At 40.4% G+C, this 26,634-nt stretch overlaps 1 protein-coding gene and 1 pseudogene across 10 annotated transcripts in view; both read right to left on the bottom strand.

Moving 5' to 3' along the window:
* Positions 1 to 26,634, bottom strand: part of esrrga (estrogen-related receptor gamma a) — a 254,158-nt gene that overhangs the window by 140,832 nt on the left and 86,692 nt on the right. For 7 of the 10 annotated variants that reach the window (XM_061814389.1, XM_061814383.1, XM_061814385.1 and 4 more), the window contains 2 exons: positions 13,865 to 13,920; positions 13,582 to 13,792 (listed from right to left, as the gene is read on the bottom strand). The exons of 2 other annotated variants lie outside the window; for them this stretch is intronic. The gene's annotated coding sequence lies outside the window, so the exon portion shown is untranslated. The remainder of the gene's footprint in view (positions 1 to 13,581; positions 13,793 to 13,864; positions 13,921 to 26,634) is intronic. One more of the 10 variants, XM_061814386.1, reaches the window with a different exon arrangement.
* LOC133498679 (5S ribosomal RNA) lies at positions 11,018 to 11,136 on the bottom strand (annotated as a pseudogene).

Raw genomic sequence — 26,634 nt, 5'->3', positions numbered from 1 at the left:
TTCTCTCTGTGTGGCATTATGTCCCCTCAAGAATGAAAGTTGGGATGTTTTTAAATCAACTGAAAATGTTAGATTTGATTTATTTAAGTAACTATTTTGTCATTTTGTCACGGTATGATACCAAGGTGGTAATTTGTAACATAAGTAACTTTTTTTTTTGAGGATATAATTTTTTTTTGGATGAATCACGGCTTTAATGTTGTAGTTTGACAAATAATTCAACATTTCATTACAAGGCAAATAAAGTTTGCAACATAAAAACCCACCAATCTATTTTTTTATACCACTTATCCTTGGCTGTCTTTGGGTGAAACTAGACTGCACTGGACGCTAGTCAATTGCAGAAGGGATTGTCTGGCCATTCACATCTGCTGCATATTCACATTCACAATTCTGGTGCATTAATAACTACCCTAATTTCCGACCTATGAGCGATGACTTTTTTCCACACGCTTTCAACCCTGCGGTTTATGCGGTGATGCTGCTAATTTATGCATTTTTCCCAACGGCCGCACTCAAGTGGAAAAGGTTAGAGTGAGACCGGTGGAATATATGTGCCGAGGAAGTGACTTCTACTGGTCCGGCCCTGTTAGGGCTGCCCTTGCGTGTTACTGCCGTGTCTCAGTGATTTTTACCAGTATGTTTATTTTTCAACCGGCCCTGTTAGCGCGGCGCTAGTCTTAGTGTTAGCGTGGCACTAGCTTTAAACTCTCTGTGTACCGTCTTTCTTTGTAAACATCTCGTGTTTCAATGTGGGGACCTTCGGCTTTTACACAGCTGTGGCCTATGTATGTACCAAATGGTATTTCCTTTACAAATACACTGGGTGAGGCTTTTAACCAGGTGACGCACGCCTCATCTCTACGTTTCGTTTATTGTCCTCATCTTCCAGTTCACCTCAGTTCACCCCCATTGTTGAACTTAACCGCGACTGCACGCACCGCACTGTCCCCCTCAGGGTCCACAGACGTCCCCTTGTGTCTTGTGGCCACAACATTTGCCCCAATGTGACATCCACAAGTATCTGGAGCAAAGTAACCAAAGTCTTATTGCCACATGAGAAAGATAAGAAAGAAAAGATGTGAGGTCCTGAATGAATATTTTCAGCTGTAATATGACTGAAAGGCCATTTCTGAACATCCAAAAGCAATTATGCTTTCTCAGAACTGGCCTGGCTCTGTCCATGGTGCTGAGACTGTGTGCACATGAAATGATATAGAAATAAAGAGCCCCCGAATATAAAACACATCGAGAAGCATCTAAAACGAGAAATCATTTATTGATCTCCAGAAGGGGAATTTATGTGTTAAATCATTAAGTCCTCTCTTGTCCCTTTCCATATCTCATCTGGGGGAGTAAAAGGAGGATGTTTTGTTTGGTTTTTTTTATAAAGTCATTTGGAGCTGCAGAAACAGACTGCAGACTCTTAGCACCTGGAAGTGATTTCTCTTTGACTAATTTTCTCATTGCTAATAACTATTTCCTAGTACACGTACAGTATATTTTTGGCCATTGGATCAAAAAAGCTGTTTATCTCCTTTCCTTTCTTTACTTTCTGCAGTGAGATACATTTCATACAGTTTATACTACACACAGTCAAAACATGTCTGTGCGATGCTGTGAATAGGAAACGAGCAATACACTTGTATCCCGTTTCCTGTCTGTTTGTCTCCTATAGCCTATAAGGAAAGTTATAAATATGCATGAAGCGCACAACTACATGTAGGAGACTACTTGACTCAATGCATTCTTTCTTTCTCTCAGGAACAAGGATGAGGGAAATGGACGAGTAATCTCGATGGAATATATGCTGTTGTGTTTCAATACTCTCACACGGTGAAACCCAACAGACTAACGATGTGGACTTTAAAAGGCTGCGGTTGAAAGTGCATTTCAAGGGGGACCATCATTAGACAAAACTGTAGTACCGTTCTTTCTCATAAATGTAGACTGATGGCGTAAATATGCAGATATGCAAAGCTCAGATAAGTCACAATTGTGCATCGGTCATTCTATTTACAATGGAAAATTTCAATCAAATTAATAAATTAATAAATAAATAAATAGATTAAATTAATAAACTCCTGCTATTAAAAGGCACAAAATCAGCTATGGCAATTTGTCTCAGGTATGATATAACACATTAGGCATTTCCTTGTCATCGACAGTGCTACCTGGATTTGTGGATGACCTGACTTTTTTTTGTGAGCTTTTAGAGATCTGAACCGTTGTTCAGAAGATTTTTTTTGGTCTTGTGTTGCAGGGAGAAATTGAAGTTGCAAGCGTTCCATGGTGGCTGCAACCTTCATGACAAGCCCCCCTTTGGAAGATATTGTTACATAGAACAATTCTCCCAAAAGAGGCAGAGAGATTTTTTTCAAGCTGTTTATTGCCTTATAGCTAAAGTTTATTGTAAAACTAAACATACTATAAAACAAATACAACTACACATTGCATATTAAACCAAAACACAATTTTGACTTGATAATAACACACGTAGACGAGTTATAACCCTTGAAGGAAAGAATATTTCAAGAGAAGCGGTGCAGCATTAAATCTAGACAAGAGACTATAACGACACACACACGCCTATATTTTTTATCCTCTGAAACAAATACTAGTATTATTACTACACCATACTGAGCATCTTTGATACACCCCAATACAACTGATTTCAGATAAAACGGACTGTCGGGACCAATATGTCCAAGAGTAGCTTCCATTTGTCACTCATACAAATATTAATTATCTATATTATGTTTCAGCATGGGTCGCTGTTGTTTATTGGTACTGTGGAGAAATGTAGGCAAAAAAAAAAAAAAAGACATGCTTCCCATACCTACATAGCGGCCATGTTGAATATGGGACAATGGTGGCCTTGGTGATGGCGGTTTTAACTATTGTCTAATGTGCAAGGAGTCCTGCGCAGAGAGAGAGGCATTGATGTGGCATTAATAAATACAAAATACAAGTCTCTGGAGTCTGGAACATGCTATTTTTGGCAAGTCACTTGCCTTTGGCAACGGATTTGGAACTAGGAAGCACACCGATTCCTTGCAGCTGATGAAAATGACTCACCTATGATGAGTACTGGACACCAACAATGTCACCATGACCAAGCACATGGCCATGGCAAGCTTAGATAAAGTGTTAAATATTGTCACATTGTCATGCAGACGCAGTAAAAGAGAGAAGGATGGTTTTAGATTATTCTTAATCATTATTTTAGTCTTCAAAGGACATTGCATTCAACGGACAAAGCAAATATGTCAAACGTGAAACTGATTACAGACTCATTTTGACCTTTGTTATGCATCAATTCAGTTAAAATAATTTAGCCTCTGATGAAATGGGACCTTCAAGAAATAAGTGAAAACTAAATATTGTTTCATGAAAAGCAAAACTTTTCTAGTTAATCATTGATGCTCACTCAATTTGAAAGTGAACGCTCATTGCGCTGATGTCATGTTTGATTTCAAGATTTGTGAAATGTATTTTTTCCAATATTTTCTGTTGAATTCCAAGTTGTACAATGTTGGAGGTTCTACTCTAAAATTATTAACATTTGATTGAAATTACTTGAGGTAAGGGAAAAGCTAAGCCTTCCCATTGTAAAAGTCAAAACTGAGTATTATTCATTTAACATACTCGAGGAATCCAATTAAAAAGTTAAGGGAAGGGGATGACATTTTAGTAAATCCCAGTTTTTTTTTTTTTTTTTTTGCACTAACTATTTACCATACCAATTTTTATTGGAATAAAATATTAAGACTGTCACTTTATTGTGATATACACCGCAACTTGACACGCATTCTTCCAATTCTTCAAAGTTCCACGCCAAAGATGAATTAAACCTCTTAAATGAGATTGTGCGATTAAAAAGGAAGACAAATTGCCTTTTGAGAAAATAACCCCTGGAAACAGGAAGAGAGGAACCTGAAGAGAAAAGAAGAAAAGAGCAGGAGGAGGTAGTGAGGGGATTTAGGGAGAAGGAGACGCAGAGAGCGGAAGGGGAAGGGGGAAGATGAGGGAGGTGAGCGGGGTTAGATGGTGGGAGGAAGCTAATGTTTTTATTTCCCGGTGAAGTTGGACCTCGCGTTTACCCAGAGGTCAGTGGTCATACACTGGGTCGCTCAGGGGGCTCCGAGGGTGGGGGGGTGAGGTGGTGGAGCTATATCTCAGTCCTGAAGAACAGAGAGAAATAGCGAACACGAGAAGACCGAGACAAGTAATGGGAGGAAGATGGGAAGAGAAAGAAGTGAGAGACTGGGTGGGGAATGTGTAAAGGTGCAAAGGTTGCGGGAGGTTGAGGGGCGATAGTACTCAAGGGAGAGGGGACCAAAACACGCACACACTATAGACACTGTACGCATGTATAAAATACAGATGAAATAACACCATATAGATTGAAACTGTATTTCTACAAAGAGTTTTAAATTCTCTCTAGAGCGGAGGTCCTCAATGCAACAATTGTGATCAAGTCCTATTGGTAGATCGCATTGGTGTCACGTGACATAAAAAAAAAAAAGATGTCAGCTTGTGTTCCAGCCCGTCATTTGATTCTTCTTCTTTTCCTTTCGGCTTGTCTCGTTAGGGGTCGCCACGGTGTGTCATCTTTTTACGTCTTGTGCATCTTCCTCTCTAACACCCACTGTCCTCATGTCCTCCCTCACAACATCCATCAACCTTTTCTTCAGTCTTCCTCTCGCTCTTTTGCCAGGCAGCTCCATCCTCAGCACTCTTCCATCAATATACTCACTCTCTCGACTCTGAACATGTCCAAACCATCGAAGTCTGCTCTCTCGAACCTTGTCTCCAAAACAACCAACTTTGGCTGTCCCTCTAATGAGCTCATTTCTAATCCTATCCAACTTGCTCACTCCAAGCGAGAACCTCAGCATCTTCATTTCCGCTATCTCCAGTTTTGCTTCCTGTTGTTTCTTCAGAGCCACCGTCACTTGATTGATATACAAATACAATTGATGACGTCTGAATATTTTTTACTCTTAGGTCATGCATATGCACAATCAACAGTGCTAAAAGGTAACTGATACGCTGTGGTGACCCCTAACGGGACAAGCCGAAAGTAAAAGAAGAAGAAGAACAAGCTAGCTCGGACACGCTTGCCCCCGCACTGCGCTTGCTCCTCTCTTCTGTTTCCTTCTGTTCCGCCCATGGCGCATTCACTTTGGGCTGGGTGCAGGAGTGGGGGTCGGGGACAGCGGGGGCCTTTGGAACAGACCACAATCTCGTAGTACTTCCGCCATCGTTGAATTTATGTCCAAAAATAAAGTTCTAAGAATGTTGAGCAGAAATGCTTTGGAGTAGGTGCGGAATGAGGCGTGAGTGTGTGACGGTGACTGACAAACTCAGTTCCTATACAAAAAAAAAAAATCGTTAATTACAATGTGGAAAATAAGTATTTGAACACCCTGCTATATTGCAAGTTCTCCCACTGACAAAATCATGGAGGGATCTGAAATGTTCATCGTAGGTGCATGTCCACTGTGAGAGAGATCATCTAAAAAGAAAAATCCAGAAATCACAATGTATGATTTTTAAAGATTTATTTGTGTGGTACAGCTGCAAATACGTATTTGAATACCTGTCTTTCAGTTAGAATTCTGAGTGGCTCCGTAAAAAGCATATCAAGGTTTTGGCGTGGCCTACCCAGTCTCCAGACCTAAACTCAATAGAAAGTCTTTGGAGGAAGCTGAAACTCAATGTTTCTCAGCGACAACCCAGAAACCTGTCTGATCTAGAGAAGATCTGTGTTGAGGAAAGGGCCAAAATTTCTCCTGCAGTGTGTGCAAACCTGGTGAACAACTACAGGAAACATTTGACCTCTGTAATTGCAAACAAAGGCTACTGTACCAAATATTAGCATTGGTTTTCTCAGGTGTTCACATACTTATTTGCAGCTGTATCACACAAATAAATCATTAAAAAAAAATGAAAAAATCATACGTTGTGATTTCTGGATGTTTTTTTTAGATTATCTCTCTCACAGAGGACATACACTTTCAGACCCCTGCATGAGGTCCAAGTGGGAGAACTTGCAATATAGCAAGGTGTTCAAATACTTTTTTCTTCATTGTATGTTGTGTTGTGCAAGATTGGCTCATGTAGTGACGCAAGGTACATCAACATACATTGGCGCTGAAGTGTGTCGGTGCCCCAGAATTTTAGCTCACTGGCATTTTTCTGTCCTCTCAAACTGGAGATCGTGGGAGTTTGACTGCTTGAAAAATAAATCTTGGGGCAACGATGTTTGGGTACACCTGCTCTCGAGTGTAGGCAGTTGACATATGTGAATAAGTGTCTCTCAAGAATATTGTCAGAGGTCATCATGTAGAAGTGTTTGACTTGCTGACGGTTCTTGCCAAACTGTGAATTGTCAAAGAGAATGTAAAGGTATGTATAGATGTCCAGGTAAATAGAGAGATGTATTAAGAGATTAAGATGCATAGATAGATACCAATGGAAGATTCACATCTCTGCACCATTATAATGCAATCGGTATCTGAACTCAAAAGTGGATGGGCCTGGTTTCTTTCAAACCCACGTTTCTATTTTGTTCGTCAAGACAAGTCATTCATGTCCCAGTACGTACTGGATATGTGTATGGCAGAATATGATTCAGTCAGCTAAAAATATGAATGGCCTTTCAGCTCAGCCAGCCGCATGGATTAACAACTCTTCCAGCTTTTCCACTGGGCTCAAACTTTGCAGCGCACACACACACACACACACACACACACACACACACACACTCTCTCTCTCACACACACACACACACACACACACACACACACACTCTCTCTCACACACACACGCACACTGACCCAAAATGGTTGAAAGACGTCGACTGTGAAAGTGGTAAAATGCAGCTGAAAATGGCCTATCAGGATTATAAAATTTAGCACTTTTACATTTTGTTCGATATTTTGTCCATTTTGAAAATTCTGCTGTACGACAGGAAGAGGCGTTTTCTTTTTGGAGTGGGAAAACGTGCGTGTTCTTTCTTCATTTCTGATGTTGCTTCTAACTTTATTAAAATGTCCTCACTGTTGGTTTAATAAAATGATAATGGATCACAAAGAAGCATGACTCTCTGCGAATCCGATGAGAAATTCCATGCAAAAGCTTATCTATCTTTAGTAATTCCATGAAGAGTGCTGAGGGGCAAAACCTACTGGCCCCCTGCTAATGAAGCTTTCAACCCTGTGCCACATCCCAACACTGACAGCTGGCAGGGGAGGGGCAGGAACTACATGCCATGAAATAAGAGGGGGTAAAAATTGATTAGCAATTTTCATTTGCGCCAAGCTAAACAAAAGAGCTTTGTCGTCGTACGCGCTCTTGACGTTGCCGGGGTGGGATAGAAAGTCATCTTTTGAGACCGCAAGGCATCTTTTGTTTGGATGGAGTGGATGTGGATGTCTGGGGGCAGTTCATGGAAGGGCAATGGGGACTATGAATGGGATGGTTGAGGTGAAAAACAAGTGACAAGAAGCCTAGAAGGAGAGAAAATAAAGACACGACAGGTACGGCAGGTGAGGTTACAGTTGAATTTCAACGTGAATGTCCTCCATCACTCCATTCATTTTCTCAGCCACTCATCCACACAAAGGTTACGGGAGTCCTGAAGCCTATCCGGGGCGGTGTACACCCCGGACTGGTTGCCAGCCAATCGCAGGGCACATGGAGACAGACAACAGTCACACACACAATCGCAATTTAGAGTCTCCAACGAATGCATGTTTTTGGGATGTGGGAGAAAACCAGAGTGCCCGGAGAAAACCCACGCAGGCACGGGGAGAACATGCAAACAGCACAAAGGCGGGGCCACGATTTGAACCCCGATTCTCAGAACTCTGAGGACAACAATAACCAGTTGTACCACCGTGCCCCCCATGTGACTATCATAAAAAGTATGTTTCTTTCAGCTTGTCCCATTAGGGGTCGCCACAGCGTGACATCTCAGATGAACGCTCATATTTGTTTATAATACAAATATAAATAAAAGTTGTAGAGCAAAGTCGCTTTATAAAATAAATAAATAAATAAGATTAAATACATTGGGGCCTTGAAATACTAGTGACCCGACTTAAGGGTTTTTCAATATATGAACTCTTGTGCAAAATGTAATATGTGCGCTATAACCCTCGAAGCAACCGATATTGGAAAAGAAATGACAGACCAACATATGTAAACAGATAACATTTATGGGGATTAATTATTTAACCTTTGTAAAAAATGACTAATAGTCCTGGAGTTTACTGAGGACTTGTGAAAATCTCCACGTTATCTGCAAGTTTGTATCGTACTGCCCTCAGGTGGCCAAGGTGCACAACACCGAAAGAGCAGCACCATGTCCATTAAATTGAAAGAAAAAAAAAAAACAAGTAGCAAAACAGTTTAATTGGTCACATTCTATTTAATTGTGTCAACATTACATGTTTTTATGAAGCACAATATTATGGTGCTATTTTTCTTGTTTAAAAAAAAAACAATACAAAAACAAGTGAGGCTGTTTTTTGGGGGAGTTTGGAACAGATTGATGGCATTTCCATTGATTTCAGTAGAGACATAATTTGGGATACTAGTGTTTTAGGTTGTGCGTGGTCATGGAAAAAAATGAAACTTGTCACTCAAGACAGCACTGTATCACCGCTTGAGAAACAAAAAAAGTTAACGGAAGACAGACGGTGTTCCTAGAATTAATAAATGGCGTACAGTATTATGAGTTTTGTAGTTGACCAATAGGTAAGCACCCTTTCAGTCATTCATGTTCAACATCATCATTTGTGAAATCAGAAACCAAAAATCGTGTTGAACTTCAAATTGCACCACTTTTGAGACATTCAACATTGGATATTACACTGCATTATGTCAGGTATGCACATTATAACCCCGTTTCAGTGGTGCAGAACATCTGCAGGAGCAAAACAAGTGGGACCGGAAGACAGAGCTTGTTGCTCAGGGGTTCATTCTGGCGAATGCCCCAATTTGGAAGACCGTGTCCCAGCATGAAAACAAAAGCGCTGTGTGGCAGCATCACTTTGAGGTGGTTAAATCCACTGTGTAAAGAGGCTCACACCTCAGAGTTCTGCCAACAGTGTAAAACCCCCCAAAAAACAAAATACAAAAAACATGACGTGCAATCCTGTGGCCACACCATATTACTGAAACATTCTGAAGATTTCTTTCGAACATGGTCGAGATGCCGGGTTAAAAGTGACAACAATGCACCTCCGTGTGCCCGTTAGTGTGTGTTGTGTCACAACCGGGATTAAACACGCATATAAACGCACCCTAATTCGTGCAAAACAAAGACAAAACTAGCAGATGTTAAGACAGAAAGAGGAGGGGTTAAGAAAAAAAAACAACTTAAGCAAAACACTACACAACACTAAATTTAATTTTCTGCAAGATTAAACACAATAATGAGGATCTTTATAAAAACCCATAACTAATAGCTTCCAATGAGCTAATCTATAGGCATTGATCTGCCGGGTATCTCACAGACTTGCGGCACGGAGTGCATAAATAAAAGAGGAAAGAGGGGCGGGTATGGACGCTTTATGAGAGGCAGGGGAGAAAAGAGAAAATAAAACACAGACAACCACAATGAGGAACAAAAAAAAGCATGTAGTATGCAAAGAAAGCAGAAACTACGTCATGCAGTTTGAGAAAAAACGTCCAATTTTTTTTTTCCTCACAGAATGCAAGGGCGATTTGCAAACTACTCATATTCTGCATAGCTAATCCCGTACTTGACAATTTTTTTTTAGAGGCTCACTGACTAAGAACCAAAGGTGGTGACGTGAGGAGGAGAAGGAGGAGCGGTGGAGTGAAATGAAACAATCCTCATCTGAAAACGGACAGAAGCTTAAAACCAGAGAGGGTTTCTTGCGTTAATCCCTCAGGATTAAGCGTCTAAATACTCCTATTCAAACCAATTAATTCATGCATATATCACTCCCCGGCTCTTTTCATGTCATTTAAGATGATGGAGGGCAACTTCCTGGGAACTCAGGAGGAGGTTGGATCTGTATGTCGACATTAATGCACACAGCGGTCTCACTGTGGGATCATGCGGCTACGTACACTGTGATACAGCATAAACACACACATGTGCACACAGACGTCAGCACTGATGTATACATTGAGATGTTAAAGAGCAAACGAGGCTGCAAGCGCAAGGACCGAGAGAGGCCTCTAAAAAGTTGACTGACGTATTTTGACATCTGAATACTAATCATGAGATCAACCTCTGGCTAAATCTACAGGATCTCACCGGGGGCTTCTGGCTGGGAGTAGCATAAAAAGGATTAGCAGTAAATACGGCAGGCTTAAGGAGAACAGAGAGACACCAGTGGACAGTCTCAACGACTTGAAACTAAAGGTTGAGAAGAGGAAACAATGGAGACATGAATGACAATTAAGGATGCAACTGAACAGAGAAAAGTTCCCCAAAACTCAGGAATACGTAGCCCATTCTAAAGTTGTCTGATATTTCCTCAACCAGGTCTTTGTCATGACTTGGGTTAGTCCTTTTCTAGACCACAAACCACATCTGAGCCATACTCCATGAATCTGTCCAACCAGGTTTACGCTAAGGTTTACGTCAACCACGTAGTACCAGCTTGGCACTCGTGGAAGCTTGGCTGACCAAGTACTTGAGAAATATAACAACTGGTATTGAGATGAACAAAAAAAGTCATGAATGTGTTTAACCACAATGCGTCATTTGCAGTAAAATCCTTCATCCATTAATTTTCTGTAGCACTTGTTCCTAGGAATCTTCACTGGTCTCCTGATTAAATGCTAATGTTGCGATGCATCATGATGTACAGTAACTTGTCTCCCTCACAGTGGACACCTCTTCTTCTTATCCTTTCGGCTTGTCCCGTTAGGGGTCGCCACAGCGTCTCATCTCAGATGAACACATATTTGTTCGGCACAGTTTTACGCCTGATGCCCTTCCTGATGCATTTTAGCCGGAGATAGAAGCTTACAGCACCCGGTATTCCCAAGCGGTCTCCCATCCAAGTACTAACCAGGGCCAAACCCGCTTAGCTTCCGAGATCTGACGAGATCGGGCGTTCTCAGGGTAGCGTGGTCGTAAACCAGTGGACATGCACCTCCGATGAAAATTTCAGACCCCTCCATAATTTCCAAGTGGGAGAACTTGCAATATAAGGGTGTTCAAATACTTATTTTCTTCACTGTATTCACAGTCAGTCGTCAGTTATCCCAACATGCAAGTATTTGGAATGTGGATGCAAGTCGAAGTACCCGGAGAAAAGCCATGCGAAGAAAACATGCAAACTGGAAGGGAAACTCAAAAATAAGCATGTGCGATGTAAACAATCAGTCAATGTTGGCTGCATATTACAAATGGAAATCACTCACCCTCGCAACGTTTGATCTCTGTTTTTCTTAGTCACAAGCTCCGTTCCATCTTACGTTATTAACAAACACTTGGCACACTGAGCTGACTGACACCGGTTTTGCCGACTGACCGACACAGTTCGCGAACTAGCCCGTGACACGTTTAAATTATTGAGCGTCTGACCTCAATTGGGTAGCTGGAGCAGGCTAGAATACACAGTGCTTACACAGGCCACTACGTACTGCACAGTCAAAACATGCTCAGCCTGCAGACACTGGGTTATAAATTCTAAAAATAAACTGTGGCCGGTCATCTCTGTAAGAGAGTATAACAGTCTCGATGCAACTTCATAATGAACCAAAAAAAAAAAAAAAAAAAAAAAAAAAAAAACAATTACTAAAAGTCTGATTGGGCACATTAGCAGACACATGATTCCCACAAGGCCTCATGTGACATGGTGCAACCTGGGGATTTTTGAGATAGCATGTGATGGCATCCGCGACTCGCGGGTGCATTTCCACTGGCTGGACTTCAGAGCCCGTGTGAAAGGAGAGAATGTTTCATTTGCCTGCCAAATGTCATGATGTCAGTCGTTTGGCACTCCCCGCAGTAATCTTCCGCTGTAATGACATATATCTCTTCCACTTTTTCAGAAATACGAGTAACGCATTGGTTCTGATTATATGTTCACGTGTAACCCAATTGGCACGTTGTGTGGAATATGTCTGATGACTGGTTACAAATAGTTCCGTGGGATAGGTTGTCTCGCAAGCCTCATCTGGTTGATAGAAATCCCCTTAACCGCAAACCCAACGAATTGACTCTCTTTCTACTGATTAGTTGTTCAAAAGTGTTATGTTATTAACCAAGAATTGCATTTTTTGTTTACGTTATTCTGTTCCAGTAAAATTGCACTGAACCCTGTGATTCAGTGTGATGTGATGATGTGCTTTTGCGCTCATATATATAAAAAAAAAAAATACAAGTGGAATTTCCGCCTCAACATCAAAAGACTAAAATGATGGAGGAGTCAAAGAAAATGATAAACCAAAAAGTAGCTCACGGGATGGATCTCACACAAATATATAACCAGACTCTGTTCAAATGTTATTGCAGTCAGGTTCATTTGGAGAATAAGGTTCTAGATATTCTAAGACAAATACCGTATTTTCTGCACGATAAGGTGCACGTAAAAGCCTTTCATTTTCTCAAAAGCCAATGAAGCGCCTTATAGTCCGGTGCGCCTTATATATGGATCAATATTGAGCCTTTAGTGCAGCTCCATCTAATGGATGCATAACGTAACCCCAGCCTCACCTGTAGCGTCTATTCTATGCATCTTCTATATGAAAAAAGGTTTAATATAGGACATGCATTGAAGGTGTGTCTTAGAACGCGGTGCTTCTTAAAGTGTGGAAAATACGGTAATTATTTTGAACTTACTGTCACCATAACAACACACAAAGCAAAAAGAATGCTATGTCCTTCCTAAAAATTGTGTTTCTCCTTAAATCCAGATCTTGGAAATATGCAAAACTTGACTTGAAAAATGCCCTTATTTTTCCTTTTTTTCCCCCATAAAATGTATGAAGATGACTAAGGCAATTATGCTATTACGCTAGCAACATGTAAAGTGACTTAAATTGCGTATGGTGTGAACTGGCACGAATACAACTATAAGGCGTACATATATTTATATAAAAATGTTTTTCAATTCAACACCTTGAGAATAAGATATTGTTGCCATCCTAAAATTCTTTATCAAAGAAGAATTTTAGATCTCTGGTGTAGTCCAGCGATCTCATACTGGATTCATACGTGGGACTCCTAAATACATTAGGACAAATTGTACAAGTTCAAGTGCATTCCACTTTTGACATTCCACTACATGTCCGCCGTGTGCTTTTGCCACTGTCCATTGCCATCGTTGAAAATGTAGTGCTTAACCTTTTAGAATATATTCTGTAATAAATTGACTTTTGAATCTATAAAATACAGCCCAGTGTCCTTATTGTCCACTTTATTTGTTTTTAAACGTGTCGAAATCTTCCATCGGGACCTCACGCCGGCAGATTAGAGAGACGATCAGCAGCCAAACAAAGTGTCACCAGTTTGGCAGGTCAGAACGCAAACTGTAACACACTCAGACACACGACACAGACGTCTCGCATGTTACTCACGCCGTCCTCGGTCTCCCTAGAAGAGTTGCGGTGCAGTTCTCAAGGACGCGGCTGCCTCACATCTCTCTGGCATAATTTGCCTCTCCCACACTCTCATACGCTTCTCAGATAGAGAACGTGGCCGTCCTCCTCTCCTCTCCCGGATAGCAGCCGAGGGGCAACGCTCATTCTGTGACGCCATGGGGCAAGGCTTCGCTTTTTCTTCAAGTGTCTGGCGGTACGAAAAGGAGGAAGTGAGACACGGGGAGGGAGGGAGAAAAAGGAGGTGCTGGACAAAACTGACCATATGGAGAAGGCGCTCCGGGACAGCAGCCCTCAGAAGACGGCCAGACAAATTCACTATGGGGGGGGACGCAAAAGGAGTTTTATTGGAGAAGCTTTATGCATTGAATTGACAAAAAAAGACAATAATGGAGAATCTTAAAAGGATAAAAATAGTTGAAACTAGAGAGAATGGTATTACTTTTTAATTATTGAGATTTTTCCTGGGACGTTTATAGACAGTATGAGCAGGTTCTAGCTAGCAAGATCATCCAGCCATTTTCCTCCTTTCCTCATTCGGGTCGCGGGTGAGCTGGAGCCTATCCCGGCTGACTTTGGGCGAGAGGCGGGCTGATCCATGACTTGGGCACCGGGGGCAAGTAAAGACAATCATCAACGGTCACATTCATACCGCAGTACAATCAAGTTTTCAATGACTCGAACATGCATGTTTTCAAAACGCGGGAGGAAGCCAGTGTTGTCAGAGAAAAGCCAAGCATGCAATCGGAGGGAGAACATTTAAACTCCACACGTACGGGCCTGAGCCGACATTTGAACCCATAAGCGCTCAACTGAGATGCACATATAATATCCGTGTGGATTTATAACACAAATGTAAAATTTCATTGAAGCATCCTTTAGTGTTATACAATTTTAAGATGAGAGCTACTTCTTGTGTACCAGGCCTGCCAAACTGTCAAAATTTACTTCCACAACAATTTGTCCAAATTTGTCTGAATTTCCATTTTTTCAAAATGTTGTCAAGAACATTATCTTGCGACAGTCATAATCATAATTGGCAATAAATTCTGACTTCAATCTTTGTCATTTTAATGTTTTGATTAAATCAACCTTCTAATTGCAGATGCAGTTGCAGCCTGAATCAAAGTACCAGTATATCATCAGCGTTTGACGTTCCATCATCAAAATTATCTGTCTATGGATTAATTTACATTTTGCCAATTATATTTCCAACCTTGGCAAAAAAAAAAAAAAACAAGTCTGCTAAAGCTGATTAATCAGATCTCAAACGTCATAAATAAAACTCATAACTATATTACAAACAAACAAATAACATGATTGATAAATTACATTAGATGGCTACGTATGGACAATATATATTTTATTAATTTTGTGCAATATACTTCTTGTACATCTCCTGCATGCTAGTTATACTTTATATTTGTATTTCCTATATCCATAGTTTCTCTTGAAATGATGCAAATTTTCCCCATTGTGGGACAAATAAAGGTTATCTAATATTACAAATATTTATCCATCCATCAATTTTCTTTGCCGCTAATCCTCACGAAACTGGTCGCCAGCTAATCACAGGGCACATGGAGACAAACAGCTGCACTCACAATCACACCTAGTGGCAATTTAGAGTGTCCAATTTATGTTGCATGTTTTTGGGATGTGGGAGGAAACCGGAGTGCCCAGAGGAAACCAACGCAGGCGCGGGGAGAACATGCAAACTTCACACAGGCGGGTCCGGGATTGAACCCGGGACCTCAGAACTCTGAGGCCAATGCTTTCCATCTGATCCACCGTGCCGCCCCAAATATTTATTATTAATGGTACAATTTTAACCTGACCAAGGTGTGCAGTGACATGTGCAGTAAGAAACCAATAAATTTTCCAGTTCAGATGCGATGTCCTGTGTGGAGCAGTACAATCTTGGATTTATTCACTTAACACGTCTTAATTGGCTTGTTATTTCTTTTTTTTTTTTTTTTTTTTTTTAAAGTTGGTTACCCTCCATGCAGCACGATTCATACCTATCTGACATCTGTGCTGCTTCACCAAATCACTGATTTGGATGTTTTTCGAGTGCTTGTAAAATAGTGACGGAAAATGTCAGATGCTGCCCCCCACCAACCCCCCATAATATCCGGAACTGCTTTCGTTCAGCCTGTGTTGCTGCATTGTCGTTAATTTTACGTCATCTGTAGCTCTTAGCCATCTTTCCTCAATTAGTTGATCACTCGTTTCTTTGTTACTTGGAAACTTGCTTTTAGGACTTTGTTAATTAGCATTTTATGCCTCATGACCCTTGTTAGGCTTTATTCTTTGGAATTAAATATAATTTTGATATTATTCCACTCCTGCCTTGCCTCCCATCTTAAATTCACTTGAGTCCTCCAACACGATGAAAAAACAGTGCCTGACAGATAAACTCATTCACGGTCAGGGTTGCAATTTTTTGCCTTACTGAGATAAAAGTCTCATAACAGGCCACAATCAAGGAAATAAAACTTTTTCGTTAATGCTTAAATTATATGACAACTTTACTAATTCATAATCTCGTCCCAAAAATCTAACTACTAACTTTGACAGAGGAGTTATCCTCTCCTGATACCAAATTATGGCTTCAGATTAAAACACTTAAATATTTTGATATACTGAAGGATATAATGCATGAAAATCATGACGTCCCAAAAATGGGACGCTGTCCATGAATTAAAGTGAAGGGCTACCAATTCGGTTTACGCTGATTTGAACTATTTACCAAGCTAAAACTAAAAAAAAAAAAAAAAAAAAAAAAAAAAAAAATGCTTTCTTGTATGATTTCAAAATGGAAGAATTTATTTTGATTAAATGATTTCATTTTCAAATGATCACTTCTATAACATTCGTTCGAAGTCTCAGTGTCCAATTTTCACAAGCTGCTAAGACTGGCTAACTGAGCTATTTTTAGAACGGGCCCACTGATGCGGTCCCAAGGGGCGACTTGATGCCAGTGGTCCTCCTTTTGGTGTCCTTTGCAGCTTCAGCACAATATTGTAGTCTTCTTATAAATGCTTTGTCCGACAGTCTTTAATGTTTTTTTTCTTCTATGCGGTAAATACATTCCCTTGCTGTTGACAGGGGCAATGCAAATATACCCGCCTTGCCACAGGGCCAAAGGGAAGCCATGCTTATGCATTTATAAAGAAGCAACAATTGATTTGCTAGGGGGAAATGCAACACATCAGCACTGGCTTATTACTCTTGGGATCAAGTGTACTTTTAGTTACAGAGACATCACCACTTTGAGTGGGGTTTTCACCCCCCACCGCACATACTGAAAACACTGTTGATGTTGAAATTGCCGGGGAAAAGTACGGTCGGCGGGTCACATCTGTTCTGTCTTTTATTGGCCCACGGCGTCTCTGATCTCAAAATCGAAACCCTAACCCCTCAATAATATGAGATAAAAGGACGATATACACAGTGAAGTAAGTGTAATGGTGTGATGTTGTTGTGCTATAGTAGGAACAGGATGTGGAAGCGCATTTTTATTTTGAAAAGCAGCACTTTCTCTGTCATTTATCCTTTTTCGTTCTGAACGTTATTAATGTTATAAGGAATTGTGTGTTTAAAATGTGTTCATTGCAGGGCGGAAAATGCCATTGAATGGCTAGTGGAAGATAGGAGAAACACGGGAAGTAGGCTGCTTATTTTATTTTGAAGCCACACTTGTCGTATGGCGGGAGGGACTACTTCCTCTTGTCCGTGAGATTCCTGGTGTAAGGTACGCATTTTGTTCTCCTCCACATATTTTCATTGTTTTGTTGTAGAATGTGAACCTAAGTTACTTTAAAACATTTGCAAAGCAGGTGTAATTACAGAGGTGCGGCGTTGAATACGTTTCATTGATTTTAAGCATAAACTTGCTCGTTGGAGGAGGAGGGGAGAGGTTTGAGGACCATGTGGTTTGTTTGGTGCCAATGAGGCCATGTGGTGACCATGTTCATGATGTTGCAGAGGTTTGAGAATATTTGTGAAGAGAAATCTGTGAACATCCGTGAATGCGTCTCCTTTATAATAAAGGTATAGGAGTTTATGCAAGTTTTTTTCAATATTATTTTCATCTGTTGAGATGTAAACCACGTTATTTGTTTTTGTGATAGATTTGCTCTTGTTCGTGAGATTCCTGGTGTGAAAGTTTTGAGAGTATGTGAAGAGAAATCTTTGAACATCCGTGAATGCGTCTCCTTTATAATACAGAGAGAGGATTAAACCGGGTTATTGTCATGTTGAAAGACCTAACCACAACCCATCTTCAATGCTCTGACTGAGGGAAAGAAGTTGTTCTGCATCTCACAATACAGTAGTTGGTAGTTAGTTTCAGTACTTTATAAAACAGTGGTGAGGCCGGCCATGATGTCCGGATTAGAGACGGTGACACTGAAGAAACAACAGGAAACAGAACTCGAAGTAGCAGAACTGAAGATTTTGAGGTTCTCGCTCGGAGTGAGCAGGTTGGATAGGATTAGAAATGAGCTCATTAGAGGGACAGCCAAAGTTGGATGCTTGGGAGACAAGGTTCAAGAGAGTAGACTTCGATGCATATCCAGAGGCGAGAGAGTGAATATATTGGGAGAATGGTGCTGAGGATGGAGCTGCCAGGCAAAAGAGCAAGAGAAAGACCAAAGAGAAGACATGAGGAGAGTGGGTGTTAGAGAGGAAGATGCACGAGATAGGCTTAGATGGAAAAAGATGACACGCTGTGGCGACCCCTAATCAGACTTTGACATTTTAGTGAAGGTTTGTCTGATTCAATGACTATGAAAACGTGGCCATGTACGACCGTGTGCCAAAGTAGCCGACAAACAAAGTGCAAAGGAGAAAAAAGTAGCACAAGGTGGAAAGGGTACAAAATAAGCGTGGCGCAGGTAAAGATGGTGGAGGGCAAGGACAGGGGTGTAGGGTGTAACTCACTCCTGTCCCCGTCACCCAGTCCTAATTTACCCGGAACAATCAATCACATGCGGAGGCAGACACTGATAGAGGACTAACGTGCAACAGGATCCACCACACACATACACAGGCGCGCACGTACAGCGGGAGATTGAGGGTTGGAATGCAACAGGATCTAGCCACACACACGCACACGCACATGCACACATACACACGCACACTTTTTTGCTGACTTGAGGAAATAAAGTTTGTGGCTCATATCTGTAGCCGCCACACACACACACACACACACACACACACACACACACACCACACACACACACACACAGACTTCTAGCAACTAGGCCGGACTACGGACCAAAGTCACCTCCACTCTGCGAGGTCCATATTGTGAGGTCAGGGCCCGTGGGAGAGAGCGGGGATAGGAGGGTGCACGCGGAGAACTCAGCAGTGCGGTGTAAAATTAGGACAGAAACATTTCATAGCGTCTTTCGTGTTTTTCTGCAAAAATAAGATCGTAACGCAAAACATGTACCAGACACCGGTTATGAAGCTTTTAAAATCATATCTGTCTTAACATTGAAGCTGAACTTCCACATTGACTTATTGCAACAGCGAAATACCCTGAATCTTAAACTTGTTGTATTATTTATGACTAATTTGACTTGGGACTAATTGAAGTAGTGCTTCATTTATCCAGTAAAACACCCCAAAGCGCCTCTGTGTTTAATTTGTTGTGCCAGGAGACATCTCCATTATTTACTACAAAAAGGATGTCACTCGTAATTCAAGTCCAGAACACTATTCATAAAAATGGAGTACAGGCAGGTTAGCAGACAAAATAAGACACAAATAAAACATTAGCGGTGAGAAATTTACAATAAAAGTCAGAACTGGATAAAAGTCTAGATTTCTATTTACAGCTTCAATGTATTCTTTGATCAATTATTAAAGTACATCTACTGTGAACGTTCCAAGGTTTTGCCGTGGCAGAGGTGTGTGATTCAAAGTCATGTTTACTTGGCGTTGTACGAGTCATTGAGGTTGTAAATTGATGTAAATCTGGCCTTAATTTTGCTCCACGTTTGCCAATCTCACGTCATTAAACGTATAGCCGGCATAGCACTTCCATTGATTAACAAACGACAACGGCATCAATGTGTCACAATGTGCACTTGAGGTCAGGGACTTATTGCCTAATTTCAACTCTTTGCCCACCGTCCCACTGTCTCGCGCTCATCAATTCGCCGTTTCCATACACTACCACCCCCGCCCCTCTGCCTAAATAGATATTGAAGTTTTTCTATTTAAGGCAGAAGCTGTTTAACTTCCTTGAGGTGGGACGTGAAAGGCAGGCAGAGGGCCATCCATCTCGCTATCCACCTTGTGACACCTTTAAACGCTATCGACACCCCCGGCCAGCATTAACATGCAAAACGGCGCTGCGTGTTTGATTTGATTAGCTCATTGCACGCAATTTCACTTGCATGGGCGAAGACGTTGCGGCTGCGCTCGGAGGACTACGTGTCCACATTTTAACAATACATAACTGTTATCTTCACGTTTTGGGGCACGAGGTAGTCAAAATTATGAATTATTTGAAAAAATAATTATTGTAAAGAGGACAACTTTGATAAAATGATTGCCGTTCAAATGAACCAGGAAAAAAAAAATTAATAGAGCGTGCTGGGTCAATACCACGTGCCCACTGTGTATGTGTCATGAGCTTTCTGAAATTGAAATTTACATCTGTATTGAAAAAAGCAATTCCAGTGACAGGAATAAACTATTATTTTTAAATAACCCATTTTCATTCATCTTGTTTTCAGTATGCAAAAAAAAAAAAATGAAAAATAAAGAAATCACTTCTCATAATGTACTGAGAATTTTTTTCCACATTAAAATTTTGTATGAAAAAGCTTTAAATTGTCATGTCATGTTTTTTTTTTTTTTCCAATAGACATTTTTTTCTAAAGTCAACTGGTTATGTTACATATTTCACATAATTCTAATGTAATTTATTTGCGGTTTATATTTCTTCAAGTCTTAAATAGGTGTGGATGCTGGGGAACTCATCGTTTGCCACTATTTTTTTTTTGGGGGGGGGCTGGGCCTAACAAGCATTATAGCTTAAAATGCTAAATACAAGACACATGTAACAACATGTAAATAAACAGCAATAATAACTATAAATGTTACGCAATATTTTTTATCCTTTAAGAAGTGGTTCTCAAACTTTTATGCCAAGTACCACCTCACACTGAGCTCTCTGAGTAAAACCAGAAGATAAATAAATTCATAATACAAAAACATATTAATATAGCAGTGTGGGGATGCCCATGTGTTTATTCCTAAAATTACATATTCCACATTGTAAGTAACATTGTGCACGGAATAAAATTATGAATGCAATGAAAATATGTTCCATGCTGTTAAAAAAAAAGAATATCTTTCATTACTTTTAAATGTATTTTATTTAATTCAGTGGTTCTTTCATGTACCACTCTTTGAGCATTTTTGCTTTAGAATATTTTTTGTTTTAATGCTTGGGCAATGAGTTTGTTCAGATTATAAACTCTTTACACTTTAAAATCATAATTGGGAACATTCCTTGGGCTATCGAAAGTGTTATGTCAGTCAAATGTCGCACAGAAAGTCCAAATGTTGCCATGTGCTAAATATTCTTGTCGATTTGAAGCACTCCAAACAACCACAATAGTAGTAATTAAAAATTACATGTTGTTAGACGACGACCTCTTTACCTGTAAAACGTAATGTGAATTTGTGCTACATCTCATCAGAATGTGGAGGTGTACCTAATGTTGTGTCTTGTGCGTGTATTTACGCTGCTACACAGTTCAGAACTCAGAAGCATTGCACTGTAGGCTCGTGGCAGAAGAGCACTGCATCTTTGCTGCCACCTAATGCAGCTCTCACACACGCCGTCTCTTTTGTCTCCAGGTCAAGATGGGGACTTTTAAGGATGACAATAGTTGGTGAAGAACAGGCTCCCTGGGATTTGGCTTTCAAAGGAAATGTTTGTGATATGTGAATTGAATCATTTTTGTCTCCTCTTTCCTCCAATCTAATCGTCTCTTGTGGATTCCTCAACATACAGCGGCAGTTTTAACGCAACGTCGTCTTATTCTTTCGCGCTATGAGTGCACATAACCCCTCCCCATCCCCCCATGCAGAAATCCCTAGCGCGTGTATGCACACCCGCTCACACGTGTGCCCGATGCTTTTCATTTTAGTGATGGTTCCCTTTAATTATTATGAAAATTAAATCAAATGTAATCAGCGGATTAATGCGAGCGATGAGATAATTCAGCCGCATGGTAATAAGATCAGGGTGGATCATCTATAAATCTCCGACAAAACGCTGGGAACGAGGCGGGCTGGAGGCGCCCCGGCCCCACGAGATGGGATGTAAAGTCGAGTCACCCTTCGTGTCTGGCAAATGAGCGCTTGGATCTTTCGTGGGGTGACAACAATATTTTGGAGACAAAATTCTCATCCTGGCGACTTTGTGCATGACCAGCTCCAGATCGTCTTGAAAATATTTGTCAATATTTATATAGAAGCATCGTCAGTAGAAGATCTACTATCTATCAATTTTTTTTTTATACAATGACTTATTTATTATAATATATACACCTCTAGCCCCTCCCTGGGATCCAAACAAGCTCATACACTGAAAGTTTGTACCCAAATTGAAACTAAACATAAAAAGTTTCAGAATCAGAGAATCTCTCCATCCTGCAACCCTTTCCATTTTATTTCTTTCACGCCACAGCTTATCTTTCCTTTCACTCAGATGCCCCCCCGTCTGTCCTCCTTAATCACAGAGTGCGGTGGAATTGATAACCTTCCATTACCATATGTTGCTCCGTGATTAATGTTCTCAGGTCATCCTCATTGTTTCTCATTCATAGCTCATGTCATGGCCCATAAACGAATACCTAAAAGAGATCCGCGAGATGATTCCCGCTCCGAGAGGGCGCTTGGCGTTAATCTTGAAGTCTTAAAGAGGGCTGTTAAGAGTACTGTAAGAAAGTAAAAAGAAGACACAAGAGAAGAGAGAGGGGTCTCTTCTTTCTTTGACACTGAATGAAATATTTAGTTCCATTTTGTCTGGCCGAGCAGGTGTCAGCGTTCTGCCAAATGGAGTTATTAGGGCATAAATCTGAGGCCAGCGCTGATTTGTTGCATCCATCACGGCATATTTATTAGCTACCTTCATTCTGTTATGAATCTGTTGATAACAAGTGACAAGTATTGTGCTAGGGAGGCAGAAGCTCCCACCGTGCCGTTTTCTTTATAATTAAACACTTTTTGGTATCAAGGAGTTGCCTTTCGCGAGTAACGAAGAGAAAATATATTTTAACCAACCTCTGATGAGGTATTATGAGAGAGTCCATCTATATTAGAGGGGGGGAAAAAAAGCTTGTTCAGGGTCAAGGGCATTTTGTTTGGGTTATTTTTAGCATTGCTTAGGTTATCAGCTGACAGCTGTCAGCACACTGAAAGACTTTCACCTCTTCTTCAGTGTCTGACAGGAAGTACAACAGTGAGCAAATAGCGCTCGCAGTCTGTCAAACGCTTGCATGCCAAAATTGGACATCTTACTAATGTCGCCTGCTAGATATGAAGTGTAAACACTAAGGTTCAGTGTCATATATTCAGGGGCCTCAAAACAGTTCTTCCATTTTCCAATTACATGTACTGCAGAGCAAAGTCCGTAGGTCCGTTATCCGGGCTGCTTATCCTCACGAGGGTTGCGGGATGCGCATAAAGTCATTTCATATATTCCAAGTTCATAAAATGTGTGTTGCAAAAGGAAGAACAGTAAGTATTTAACATCAATGACAAATGATGATGATGAAAGGACATTTGAATACCTCACTTGAGAAATCTATGAATTCACCCATCCATCAACCCATTTTCTTTAGCATTTATCTATAAAGAGTCACAGGCAAGAGGTGGGATGCACCCTGAACCCATCGCAAGGCAATCACAGATTGAATATCGCAGCCATTCATTCACACATTCACACAAAAAGATACATCGAGTCTTCAGTGAAGCGAACCAACTCATGATGCTTACAGACATCCACGCATAGTGCAATAAATACAACATGACCCAGTATCACTGTATTGTGAATGCATAATTGATAAGGCCATGAATTTGATATTGTCGCTCATATGCTTGGACATCTAGCTTCAATACAGTCACGTGGAATTTGTCCAGTGAGGGAATGATGTGACTCCGCAAATGATAATTTACTGATTAATTACCAGAAAATGAGTGTGCATCATTGTTTTATATAGATTTATGTCGTGTGATGTTTAAAAAGTTTGATTTTTAACAAGTTGCCAAGTAGTGCTGTAAGTAGTGCGCAGTAATTTACATGGGTTATTATTTATTTCCGTGTATTTAAATTATTTCCCTTTAAAGGGTTTACAAACTTAAAATGTATACGATAGTAGTATTTTTTCGCCATGTGTGCTTTCTTTTATTTTCTTAACTTTAACTGAAATTCCATGTCAAATTTCATTCCACTTTTAATTTCAAGTGAGCCCATATTATTTCCCAACAGGCCTTCTTTATTATTTTTTTTTTTATTTTACCCCCTCCGGGGTCCCAGAAGACTTAAGTCGACTTCAATCGGCCAAGAAAATTGAGGACTAATTAAGCCACTTCTAATTCAAATGTCGGTCTGGAAATTCTAATAATATTAGCCTTTACTTAAAACGGGCCGACTCCGAGACGTGACAGAGCGGCTGACTGATGGGATGAGAGAACACAACAAAGGCTGGAGTGGGAATGTGAGTCAACCGCCGAAAAACATGAGAGAAAGGGAAAATGAGAGCGAGTCAAGTGTGCATAACAATGCACGTCTATATTTAAATGGCGCAATCGAGCCGCTTGTTGAAACGGGAGCGTTTGACTGGGCCGGATGCGCCGGCGAAGGTTCTGCGCATACATTATAGCGGAGTTGAGATCATTTGTCGACAATTAGCCAGAACAGGCTCCGGCGAGGAGCTGATTAGCATGTTGGTGCCGCTCCGTCGCAGGAAGAGACGCGTTGGGGCTTTGAAACCGACATGAATTCAACATTGCACGTGCTGGCGAACGTTCTTTTACCGCCTCATTTTCTTGCTGCATGTTTTAATATTTATGCAGGGGGAAAATGTGAATATGGATGTGCAAGCAAACAGAATTGTTTCTGTGTCAATGAACACAATCCCAGAAGAAAAGAAATTGTGGGCAGTTTTAGTTCAATTGCACTTTTTTTTTTTTTTTTTTTTTTTTTTTTTTTTTTTTTTTTTTTTAAGTTCAGGAAACCCAGCACATCAAAGACCAAACTGATTTTTTAAAAAAATGTTTTTCTGGCATCCTTTTTGGTACCACAGAGCCCATTTCAACACAGTGTCTTGTTTAATTCAGATCAAGTGGTCAAAATATCTGCCAATTCTATTCAAAGTGACATTAGGGAGGCAAAACCAGAACAACTGGTTAAAAATGACAAGCCGGTGTCATTCATCTGGGCCAAATCTTAGAGACATCTCTAAAGATGACAATTTATGACTTTTTTTTTTTTTTTAACGATGTGAAAAAGTCAGCCACAGTTTCCCTTTATATCAAATGTGATCGATGCAAATGATCCTTGAACGTCATCCAAAGACTTAAGTCCAAGAGTCAGAGGGGAGGAAGCGATAAATTAACCTTTGTGTTGCCAAGTGCTCAGTAGTAGCAGAAGGCTGGAAATTGCAAGGGGGTAGATGATCAATCAGTGTGTACTAGGAGGCTTATAAAGGCGGACGTGAGGAAGAAATAGACACATGATACGCATTGTAGACACATACTGTACAATTCAACATACAGCAATATGGATGTGCGAGTATGAATATGAATATATGATTAAAAGCTGGTTGGAGTCAAAATGACATTCACTTTTTAACCGTGTGCCGACTAAAATTTACTACAAAGTTCAGCTTTGACACAAGTGAACTGTTTACAAGGGATGTGATTTTCATTATCAGCAACCAGGAGGGTGAAAAAAAACATGAAAAATGGCAGAACTACCCAGATGCGTTGTGCCATAGTAGAGGTCTGCATGAATGTAGTGGTTTTTTTTTTTTTAAGTCTGCGTCAGTTTTACTCCTGACTGCTGTGTGAGATTATCAACTGTGCTCTGGAAAATCATCCAATTTCACTTTATTCTCCTAAAAAAGTACCACAAATAATGCATTGTTGTTTTAAAATCTCTACTAGTGATGTATAGCGATGAGAAGAAACAAATACAATTGTTTGCAACAAGATGGCAGAAGGTACAATTAACCTGTGTATATTGTTATTCATATAGAGGCCCTGTAGCTCAGTGGTTAGAGCACTGGTTTGGTAAACCAGGGGTTGTGGGCTCATATCCCACTGGGGCCTCCACTCCCTGAGAAGGGTTCCGTCAGGAAGGGCATCCGGTGTAAAAATTGTGCCAAACATATGTGCGTTCATCTGAGATGACACGCTGTGGCGACCCCGAAAGGGACAAGCCGAAATAAACTTACTTTATATTATTATTCATACAACAGATCTTCTTGAGATTTGAGGTTGAATTGTGATCATTATTGCAGTATACACACAAAGAGTCGATTATTGATACACTTTCTAGTAGTATGAAATGAGAACCTCTATCTTTTGTGATGCTCTATTGGTGAGCCATGAGATTTTTCAATCGTAAAATACAGTACAACCTCGGTTCTTGATCACATTCCGTTCCAGAAGGCGGTTCGAGAAGTGATTTTTTTTTATTTCCCATTACAATTAATGGAAAAAGAAATAATGTGTTCCAGGCCTAAAAAAATAGGCTTTTTAAATCATTTTTTAGCTTTTCCTGATAATAAACTGAATAGTAGAAATGCATGTATACTTTAAATACTTTATATGATAAAATAATATAAGAAACGTTCATTTTTTGCTTAAAATGTATTCTTTAGTAGTGGAGTAGGCTAGGGTGAGAGGGCACCGCCGTATCTGTAGCGACTCGGACCCCAACCTTGTAAACTTTTTTTTTTTAATAAAAGTGCAGAATAACTTCAAACAAGC

The sequence above is a fragment of the Syngnathoides biaculeatus genome, chromosome 3 (assembly GCF_019802595.1).
Source record: "Syngnathoides biaculeatus isolate LvHL_M chromosome 3, ASM1980259v1, whole genome shotgun sequence".
NCBI lineage: Eukaryota > Metazoa > Chordata > Actinopteri > Syngnathiformes > Syngnathidae > Syngnathoides > Syngnathoides biaculeatus.
The sequence above is the reverse complement of the archived record's forward strand: the minus strand, read 5'-3'. Positions and strand labels throughout refer to the sequence as shown.